Source organism: Mesocricetus auratus, unplaced genomic scaffold (genome assembly GCF_017639785.1).
Source record: "Mesocricetus auratus isolate SY011 unplaced genomic scaffold, BCM_Maur_2.0 Super-Scaffold_15014, whole genome shotgun sequence".
In the NCBI taxonomy this organism is placed as follows: Eukaryota; Metazoa; Chordata; class Mammalia; order Rodentia; family Cricetidae; genus Mesocricetus; species Mesocricetus auratus.
In genome coordinates, this window is record NW_024429186.1 from 43,879,353 (window position 1) to 43,891,039 (window position 11,687).

An 11,687-nucleotide genomic window follows, 5' to 3' on the forward strand; every position below is an offset into this window, starting at 1 on the left:
AACAAACCAGACCTGTAGATCAACGGGATAAAATAGAGGACCCAGATATGAACCTATACCTCTATAGTCGTTCAGTCTTTGTAAAGGCATCAAAAACGTACATTGGAAAAAAAGGCAACTTTGTTGGGAAACAGGATATCCTTATGTGAAAGAATGAAACTAGATCCTTATTCTGACCCTGGACAAAGAATTTAGAGTGGATTAAAGATCTTAATGTGCCGCACATGCTGCGCAGCCTGGGTCCGAGAATGTGTGGAGGGTGTCGGCGATTGACAACACAGACCAGAAGGCTCCTCAAGAAGGCTCTCCTTTATTCCTATTCTGGCTGGTTATTATATACCCTGACACCAGAGGTGGAGGTGGGTGGATCTGAAGAGGCGGTTAGTCTTTGGACAAGGTGGAGGTCAGGGCAGTTCCTGTGGGCCAGCCCTTTTCAGGAACTTGTTGCCCCGGGCATTGTATTGTTTTTAGTAAACATGTTTTTAGTAAACATTGTCTTACAGCTGCCTACTCCCAGGCCGATAGGGAAGTGGGTCTCTGCTCAAGGTCTGGTGTCCCCACATTAATGTAAGACCCCAAATCTTAAAAAAAAAAAGCCATAGATGAAGTAGCTTGGATGCAGGCTTAATGGGACTAGAGAGACAGCTCTGTAGTTAAGAGCACTGGCTGTAAAGTAGAAAAGACCAAATATTACTCATTTATTGATTTTTTTCATTTTTTGTTTTTATTTTTCAAAACAGGATTTCTCTGTGTAACAGTCCTGGCAGTCCTGGAACTCACTTTGTACACCAGGCTGGTCTTGAACTCACAGAGATCCGCCTGTTTCACAGAGATTTCTCCCGAGTGCTGAGATTAAAAGTGTGTGCCACCACCATCTGACTAGTGATTTATTTAAAGTTTTGTTTGTACCACTGCTTGGCAAGCATGGGTCATTGCCCTAAATGATCTGCTGACTGCCACGGATGTTTCTGTAAAATCTCACTCGATTGCCTACTTGTTGTTTCAGAGTATAAAATGAGAATACATACTGACTGGACCCAGGATCAAAGCCTTTTAGGAGTTATCCTGGCTTTGGTCCACCAGAGACATTTCTCTTCTACTCTCACTGGTGGTGTGCAGAAAGATTCCCATCACAGCAGAAGAGGGTCAGGCTCTGTTCACAGCACCCATGTGGTGGCTCTCAACGACCTACCTGTAACTCCGGTTCCCGGAACTATGATATCCTCTTTTGACCTCTGAAGGCACCCAACATACAGTCCACAAGTAAACGTTCAGGCAAAAGACTGGTAAAGTTTTTAAATCTTTAAAAAAAAAAAAAAGGAGCGGGGGGGGGCTTTAGGAATAGGGAATAGGCAAGGAACTTTTTAAAAGGACTCCAGCCAGCCGGGCTGTGGTGGTGCACACCTTTAATCCCAGCACTCGGGAGGCAGAGGCAGGCGGATCTCTGTGAGTTCAAGGCCAGCCTGGTCTACAGAGCAAGTGCCAGGACAGCCTCCAAAACAATACAGAGAAACCCTGTCTCGAAAAACAAAAAACAAAACAAAACAAAACAAAACAAAAAGACTCCAATAGCACAGTAACTAACCGCAAAAGCTGACAAATGTTATTGTATGGAGTTAAAAAGCTTTTCTAGTCAGGCAGCGGTGGTGCACACCTTTAATCCCAGCACTCAAGAGAAAGAGACATCTCTGAATTAGAGGCCAGCCTGATCTACAAAGTGAGTTTCAGGACAGCCAGAGCTACACAGAGAAATTCTGTCTCAAATCGTTCTGCCCCCAGAGAGAGAGACACACAGAGAGAGACACAGAGAGAGACAGACAGAGACAGAGACACAGAGAGAGACAGAGAGACACACACAGAGAGAGACAGAGAGGGAGATTTGAGAGAGAGGAGGCATTGCCCAATTCTCCTGGGTCCACCTCTCACCTTACTGCCCGAGAGCTAGAATTACAAATGCAGGCAATCATCTGACTTTTTACTTGGCATTGGGGAAAAGCAAAGTCAGCTCAGGTTGCCAGGCTTGGGAAGCAAGTGCTCTGTAATCCATGGAGCCCCCTCCCCAGGCTCCAGCAAACCATCATCAGCTTGAAGAGACAGGCCCACAATAGAAGAAAATCTGCACCAATTACACATCCCACTGGGGACTATTCTCTAAAATGTAAAAGAATCACAGAAATCAAGCACTCTCTAACTCACGTAATCAGTTAATGAACCGAATCATCAGTTCTGCAAGTAGAAAAAACAAATGCCCACCGAGTATATCAAGTGTCCAACATCCGTCTCAGGAAAGTATAAGTTGAGTCTGGTTTGGGAAGGGCTGGAGAGATGGCTCAGAGGGTAAGAGTGCTTGTAACTTTTGCACAGGACCCAGGTTCAAAACTCTCACAACTTCTATGATAATTTAAAATTGAATTACTGAATCCTACTGGGCACAATGGCACTTGTAACCCTAGTACTTGGGAAACTGAGGCAGGAAGCTCGAGATCGTAACCCCTGCCAACAATTTAAACATTTGTCCTTATACCCACAGAGAAGTGCAGTTCTCATCTATCATCAAGGACAGAGACAGACAACCACAACCAATGAAACTACAGAGTTGCCGGGCGGTGGTGGCACACGCCTTTAATCCCAGCACTGGGGAGGCAGAGGCAGGCGGATCTCTGTGAGTTCGACCGACAGCCTCCAAAACAATACAGAGAAACCCTGTCTCGTAAAAACCAAAAAAAAAGAAAGAAACTACAGAGTTGTGGAGCCCACATTAAAAAAAAAACACTACTGGGCTGGAGAGATGGCTCGGTGGTTAGGAGCACTGACTGTTCTTCCAGAGGTCCTGAGTTCAATTCCCAGCAACCACATGGTGGCTCACAATGACCTTGAATGAGATCTGGTGCCTTCTGCTAGCATGCAGGCAGAAGACTGTATACACAATACATAAATAAAATATTAAAAAAAACACTACTGTATCAAAGGCTCAGGAGTATTGTGGAAGATGGGACAGAAAGATTGTAAGAGTCAGAGGACCCTAGAGTTTGCTGTAAGACTGTCTGCTAGTAACATCAGAAGCTGCACCCATAAGTTCTCACTAACATGATTGCTGAACAAGGATGACACCAACAGACATGCCAAAGTGGACAGGGGAAAGCCAGCAAGGTTTCATTCCTCTACAAAGAACTGCAGACTACTAAGGAATGCTGAGGGTGGGAGAAATAGTCTTCCCTAGGGAAGAGCACAGCACCTGGTCATCCAATACTAAACGGTCATCCCTGAAATCATACATACTAGTAACATTATAGAGACTGAGCAGGTTATATATAGGAATATATTTGTATATATGCATATGTATATAATAAGAATAAAGGGGGGAAAAGGTCATGGATTTGAAAGAGCAAGGAGGGGTATATGACAAGGTTTGGAGGGAGGAAAGAGAAGGGGAAATGATGTAACTATGTTTTATAATCTTGCAAAAGTCAAACCACTGGTGCATGCCTTTAATCCCAGCACTCAGAAGGTAGAGGCAGGTGGATCTCTGTGAATTCGAGACCACCCTGGTCTATAAGAGCTAGCTCCAGGACAGCCTACAAAACCACAGAGAAACCCTGTCTCCCCAACCCCCCCACAAAAAAACCAAACCAAACAAACAAGTATCATAAATATAAAACAACACACACACACACACACACACACACACACACACACACACACACACACACACACACACACCAGAAGCCTGAATCTTTTCCCCACCTAGGGTTCAGAATAAGGTAAGAATGTCAATCATTGACCCTTCTAGCTTTTGGTCAAGGCAAATATGAAAGAAAAAGAAACACAAGTCTTCAGACTGATAAATGTGAGCTACTAGGAAGCAGGAAGGTCACAGGAGGCCAGGAGGTTGACAATTACAAGGATTTGAGGTCAGATAAGACATACTTTATTTAATTCTTCAATTTGAGCTACAGCCACTGGGCAGGCTGCCACAGGCAAGCACTCATGCACAATGCACACACAGGCCCACCTGTACCACACACAGGCAGGAACAGGCCCAGACACAGATTGGCACGCAAACCACATGGATATAGGCACACAGTTCCACAGGCAGATATAAGCAGGCAAATCGGTAAAGGGAGAACAAAAGAACTTAGGCCTCTGAGCTCACAACCATATTCATACTAGACCCACACAGAAGAGGTGTTCTGCCAGGAATAGTTCTAGAACAGATTACGTCACTGTATACTTCTGGGATTCCCAGGCATCCAGTGTCAGCCATTTTACGCTGACTCATAGCACTGTGGATGTCCAATGTCAGCCATGTTTTACTCCACTCATACTGGAGAGTCATACCAACACCATTGTGTCTAAATATACATTGGCTCTTATGATCCTCTGCTTCCAACAGAAAGGAAGAAGTAAAACGTTACTTGAAGTAGCCACAAAAAAAAGCAGAACCAGTCAATGAATCCATACAAGTTATAGAGTAGAAGACCAACACACAAAAGTGTTCAACTGTGTCTAAACATTAGCAACGGCTAACAGAAAGAGTGATAAAACAACTCGAAGTATTGCTCCTTCCCACAGCAGAGGTTTGTCTGGTCCTAAGGGTCAAGCTCTTTAAGCCCCTGAAACAGTCAAAAGGACATCAGACCTGCTTCCCAGGCCCTGTTCTGCTTATAAATAGAGTAGCTGTAAGCAATATACATGAGATGTTCCCCAGATGGTTTTGGTCCACCGGGCTTAATTTTCTCCTCAGTCAAGTAAGCCTAAGTCTGAGAGCTTCATCAGTTAAGCACTGCACACTGAGAGGAAGGATCCTTGGCCCCATCAGCTAAGGCAAAGACAGGCTCAGCTGAGAAGGATGCATGTTCATGTTCCCTGGGAGTCGAAGAGTTCGAGCCTCTGTCTTCTCTGTGTGTCTCTCCATTAGTCATTCACCCATCTTCCCCCAGCTGCTGTAGTTAGAAAAGCGAACATGAGACTACTTAAACAAACAAACAAAAGGCACATTTCCCAAGAGAAAAAGATTATTGAGACAGTTTTATTTTTGGGTAGCTGTGAGCAAATTCATCAAGTGGGTGATTGGAGCTCTCCAGAAACTCGCCGGCCTTCCTCCTGCCTTTTCTGGTTGAAGACCTGTTACCAAACTGAACAAAGCAAGTACACAAATGAGCAAAAAGTCAACTACTCCACTTGACTGTTTCAGATCAATACATTTTTCCAATTTAACATTTTTTTATAAATATAGGTAACAAATATGTGTTTGTAATAGATGGAAGACATACACAAAGAAAAAAATTTATACTATTTGTGTTCCACATCCAAGAGAAAACATTTTGATTATTATTTTTGTTTGGGTTTTTTTGTTTGTTGTTTGTTTTTTGAGACAAGGTTTCTTTTTGTAGTTTGGAGATCCTGGCTCTGTAGACCAGGTTGGCATTGAACTCACAGAAATCCACCTGCCTCTGCCTTCCGAGTGCTGGGATTAAAGGCGTGTGCCACCAACACCTGGCCCATTTTGATTATTTGTAACATGAATCCTCATCTTTTCTTCCTCTTTTTTTTTTTTTTTTACGAGACAGGGTTTCTCTGTATTATTTTGGAGGCTATCGGTCCAGCCCGGCCTCGAACTCACAGAGATCCGCCTGCCTCTGCCTCCCGAGTGCTGGGATTAAAGGCGTGCACCACCACCGCCCGGCCCTTTTCTTCCTCTTAAAAAGAAAGTTTTTATCTTTAATTATATGTATGTGATGTAGCTCTGTGTGTGGGTGTGCGGGGTAGCATGTGCATATAATGCAGGTGCCAGGGAGGCCAGAAGAGCACACTGGACCCCGGGAGCAGGAGCTACAGGCTGTATTAGTTACTTTCCTGTTGCTGATGGGGAGTGTTCTTCTATGTATATGTTCTCTTATTGGTTAATGAATAAAACACTGATTGTCTGACAGGAAGTGACGTAGCTGGGCAGAAGCAGGATATAAGCAGGACAAACAGACAATTGCTCTCTTCTGTGCGGAGACGCTGAGCAGTCACCATGTGAGCTGCCAAAGGAGTTAGAGGTCCAGACCCTTCTTCAGTAAAATAAGACCACGTGGAAATACTTAGATTGATATAAATGGGTTAATAATTAAGACAGAGCTAGCCAATAAGAAGCTCAAGCCACCGGCCAAGAGTTTTATAATTAATATTAGTCTTGTGTGTTTATTTGGGGCCATTCGGCTGCGGGAAGCTTCAGTTGCACATGAACGAAGAGTTAATTCGGTTCCCATTCTAGAGGGATAGGAGGCTTGGCAGGGAGGCATGACTGCAAATGACAGGCATGGAGGCAGGAACAGGAAGCCGAGAGATCACATCTTTAACCGGAAACACAGAAAAGAAGGAACTGAAAGTGAGATGTGTAGTCCCCAAATAACACACAAGACGCTGTATTAATTATGAAGCTGTTGGCCTTGCTTGTTTCTTACTGGCTAGCTCTGACTTAAGTAATTACCCCATAATTGTTAATCTAAGTATTTCTCTTACCGGAGAATAGTTCCGGGCTTCCTACCCCATGGCGGTTACATCTCTAACTCTCTTGTGTTTCTCCTTCCCAGAGTCCTCCTGGACTCCTAGTCCCTCCTATCTAGATTCCCTATAGGCCAGACAGTGCTTTATTGATGGAGCTGTGAACTCTCAAAGCCTGTCCACATTGATGTACCTCTCCAGGAAGCCCACACCTCCTGAAGGTTCCAGAACTTTTTCAAATATCTTCACCAACTGGGGACCAAGTATTTAAATTCCTGAGCCTCTTGGGGACATTTCTCACTCAAAGCACCACAGAGTCTGTTGCGAGTTGCTCGCTGTGGGAGCTGGGAACTGAACCTGGATCTTGTGCTAGAGTGCTTTGTACTCTTAACCACTAAGCCGTCGATCATTCCAATATCTCTCCCACATTTTGGGGAAAGGATCTTACTATGTAGCACTCATAGGACTGGAACCAACTATACAGGCTAGCCTCTGACTCGCCATTCTCCTGTATCTGCCCCTAAGAACTAGGATAGCATAAGCAAAAGCTGCCATGCTCTCTGAAGAATTGGATGTTTAGTAAACATTTTAAAATTTAGTATACTGTGAATATTTTCATGTTTCTACAACTTTAAAAACATTGTCTTATTTTGCAGCAATGGAGATGGCATCTTCACATGCTAGGCAAGGGCTTCCTGGTGAGTCACATCCTAGCCCAAGACATAATTTTTTGTTTGTTTGTTTTGTTTTTTGAGACAGGGTTTCTTTGTATTGTTTTGGAAGCTGTCCTGGAACTCACTCTGTAGACCAGGCTGGCCTCGAACTCACAGAGATCCTCCTGCCTCTGCCTCCCGAGTGCTGGGATTAAAGGCGTGCACCACCAATGCCTGGCCTCAAGACATAATTTTTTTGTTTGATTTGTTTTTTTGAGACAGGGTTTCTCTGTGTAACATCCCTAGCTATCCTGGAACTAGCTCTGTAGACCAGGCTGTCCTCTAACTCACAGAGATCTGCCTGCCTCTGCCTCCCGAGTGCTGGGATTAAAGATTTGTGTCGTTGTTGTCTGTCGACATAAGAACATGATTTTTAATTGCTATTTAACATTCCTCGTTGCAATTCATTTAATCACCTCTCTATAAGAAAAGATTTCATACCCTTCAAAGATCTTGCTACTCAAAACAGGGCTTAGAACATCTTTTAAGGCAAGTATGCACATTTCCAGTTTTTCTGTCAATAGGACTGACTCACTAGCTGAAATTGCTAAACTCTGTCAGTCAAGGAAGATAAACCACCACAGGAATTTATTGCAAGGTGTTGGGCAGCCCACGGACTTTTCAGGAAAGCTAGAGCCTCAGGCTTTGAAAACGGTTGGGCAGGTAGGAAGGCTGTGCAGCTGGAGCCCCAGCCAAAACGTCCCTGAGGATCCAATCCAGCCAGACCTCCTTTGTTACTGCCACAGGAGAGCCTGCCCATGCTGGCGCTGAGCCTGGACATTGGATACGACACCAGACACCAGGCTGGCAGCTCTATCCTAGAAACTGGATGCTGCTGGTCCGGAAGGAGCTCTGCTCCCTCCCAGCTTCTCAGCATGACAGCCTTAGGTTAGAGATCCCAGTGTCCAGGGGTGGGACTGAGATGTCAGGTGTCACAAGAAGGGGAACTCCACACTCTATCAGCAGGACAGTCGAAAATAGTGCCCTGTCTCACTCCAACTTGTGTTTATTTGTTTGCTAAAGATAGACATCCTGAATATCTGTTCTTCTTTTGTGACTTGGAGCAATCCACCTCAGTTCCAAGTGGCAACACAGTGTCCTTTCCCTCATAAGGTCCAACAGGGATCACTTCGAAAACTGCAGGTTAGATGTGGATTGATGTGTTATTAATGTATAGTATACTTCAGTTCTCTGAAGTTTTGTGAGAGAATAGAAAAATAGAGTGCTGTTCTTTTAGAGATGCAGATTTGTCTATTTGTTTGTTTTATTTTTTTGGGTGTCATCCTGAAACTCACTCTGTAGGCCAGGCTAGCTTCCATCTCAGAAATCCGCCTGCCTCTGCCTCCTGAGTGCTGGGACTGAAGGCGTGCTCCACCACCACCCGGCAAGAAGCAGATTTTAGAGGGTTATACTAATGTGGCATCTTTGTGACAGATCATTGAGTTTCTATAGCAAATACTCCCTTATTTCCGAATCCCTGTGGATGACCTCAGGATTTGGACAGTATCGATGCTGCTGGAAAAATAATGGGGCTCAGGTGCTGCTTACTGATCTCAGAGGGGGTTGCTTCTGCATGTTGGCTGGTATTGTCAGGGCTGGTGATGGCGCTGAGTGTGAAGCAATGGAGTTGGAAGGTATGGGACAATGCTCCGTGACCACTCACAAAGGCAGCAGAGGATCAAAGGAGCACAGAACTAATGCCCTCAAGACAGGTCTTATATGGGCATAGCAGTTTCCATCACCTCCTCTTCACCTGTTGGGGAGGGAGGGTTTCTTATTATGGGATTAGAGGTATGGCTGACACCTGACCCTAGATGCTGGACGGATGAGGACAACAGCAGTTTATTAGTTGCATGTAATCGTAAGGAGGAGAACACAGCAAGCCACCCAAGGCATTGCAAGCAGGGAGAGAGTGAGCATGTAGGGGCTGTGGAAAGCAGACTTTGGGGGAATCACAAGGCATCTTCATGATGCCTACAGGAGGGGGGGATTGGCTTGTTTAAGTGATTCTCCTGCTGGCTGGGACCTGACACCTCTTGTTGGGGATGGGTGGAAACTGGGTCTGGCCCCGTTGATAAGAAGGGTTATTCGTTGAGGAGACCTTATCCACAAGAACAGAAGAGGAAGAGGATCTTGAGGTTAGACCATTCGGAGACCTCTGGACTTCATGGGATGTTAGGGATGCATGTAGTATTGAGTCCTAATGTAAGACCTTATACCACAAGAGCACTTGACAGCATGGTTGATGCCGGGCTCCAGTGGCTATACCCATTATGAAGAGAGAAGGTTGCAGAAGAGAAAAACTCAGGTCCTGGGCAGATATTACTTTCTTCGTATTTGCTGAAATGAGAGTGTAAGAAAAGGACAGAAGTAACAGAAACTTTCAAGACAGTTTGGGATTTAAAGGACTGAACTAAGGAAGGGCCCACCTGTGGTGGCTGTAGGGGATCTCTTCAGAGCCTGTGCCCAGAAAATTGTGAAGACAGAAGGTTTATGCCCACCTGCCAGAGCCGATGCTGTAGTGACGGGAAATGGAGGGAGGAGAGCGCTCTAGCTTCTTTGTCTCTCTTGGGACTCACATATCCAGTCAGTCACCTCACAAATGGTCGTGGGAATTGGAGCGTCCAATTTCCTTGGAGAAAAATGCAACTTGATGTAACACGGTTATGTAGGAAGGTGTATAAATATGTCCCAAGATGAGGAATGTAGAAAAGGAATGCTGCCGTGGAAGCCAACATAAATTCTTTAAGATTTTTATTGCTTTCATTGCACATTTGGACTGGAGGTGGGCTGGGAGGGAGGCTGGGCAGGGAGGGAGGCTGGGCAGGGAGGAGAGGTGTGAGGGGGAACTGTGGTTGGAATAGAAAATGAAACTTAAAAGAATAAAAGAAAGAAATTATTCTGAGATACATTTCATAGAAAAACATATTTTTGATCTCTGAACTGAATCTTCTATATACTCAGAAATAAAGTGGTGGCTTTAGGTTTCTCGTCGCTTTAAAATGTGCCATTTAACTCCAAGTAGTTACAAGTACCACTTAAGAGGGGAGGGGCACGGAAGACGGGAGGTCTCTCGCTTCTCCCTTTGCTGTGAGCATACTGACAGTTTGATGCTCTCTCCCTCTCTCTCTCATCTTTAGGAAACACTCCAATACCCTTTGTGTGTCCTCTCAGTTCACTTTGGATGTACCTGGGGGTGGCAGTTTGAAAAATAAATTGAAATTTGATCGTTTGGGGAATAATTAATTAATCCACAGGGTCTACACTCACTGGTGATATTTTCCCACCATCACTTTTCCTGTTCCTAAGTACAGGCAGAGTTTGTATCAGACAGGGTGTTTCTGCCCCTTTGACCTGCAGAACTTGAGCGCTTCAGTGTAAGCCCCGGCTTTGGTCAATAAGGCAGGAGTGGGCAGCCTGTTGTTTCTCAAATACCATTCAGGGACTGCAAAATATGTAAACAAACAAACAACCTTCCTGTAAGAGGTTCTCATTTAGGGAGTCTGGGCGTGTGATATAAAGGCCACATAGGTCAGAGTTGAAAGGAAAAGCAAATACCAATATAACATTAAGGAAAACCTTGAATAATTATCGCTGGTCAATAATCCAATGACCTTCCTGTTAGTGCATTGCTATAGAAAGTTTTCTAGATGAGGCTGTTTTTAGCAATGATTTTTCTTCTTCTGACGTAAAATACAACCATACCCTAAAGTTCATGCCTACACAATCCTGTTACTCTGTACGTCCTATGGGGTAGATGTCATTATTATTTGACGTTTTATACATGAGAATAGGAAGAGGCAGGGACTGTAAACAGTTTGCCTAAGATAAGACAGCCAAGAAAAGATGAAGAACGGGCTTCTGTGAGGATAATTCCTGATATACTACCCCATGTGGCCTCAATCTTGGAGACATGCCCTGGCCTGAAGGAGATGGCTGGGTGTCTAGGCTATCTGTCAGTTCTTCCTGGGACCTTTAGATTTGATTTGAGTCCCGAGTGGGGAGGGGTGGGGTCAGCAGAGGCAACGTTTACTGGGCTGTTTCCAGCTACTCCTTGCTTGCTGCTCACCTGCTTTGAACCTTGACTGTTGCCTGTCAGCTACTGCTGCCGTTTAATGAAGGTGTGCCAACAATTTTCATTGCCCAGCACTGTACGAATTGATGATATATATGAACTTAGTCATTGTCACCACTCAAGAGGAGGGCATTTGGTCTTCATTTTCCGATGTGCAACCGAGGCTGATTGTAATGCGAGAATCATGTGACAAAGCCTTGAATCAAGGTCAGGGTAAGTGGGACCAAAGTCCATGCTCTACAGAAAGGAGATCTGGGGACAGTGGTAGCCTTGGGGGAAGGAACTAGCTAAAGGAATTAGCTGCTTCTTTGACTCTCCCAGTGCCTAACTCCAACTCTACTGCATTGTATAGCCCATTGGCAATCTATGTGGGTACCCTAAGGCGGAACCTGGAATTCTGTGTTTGCCCT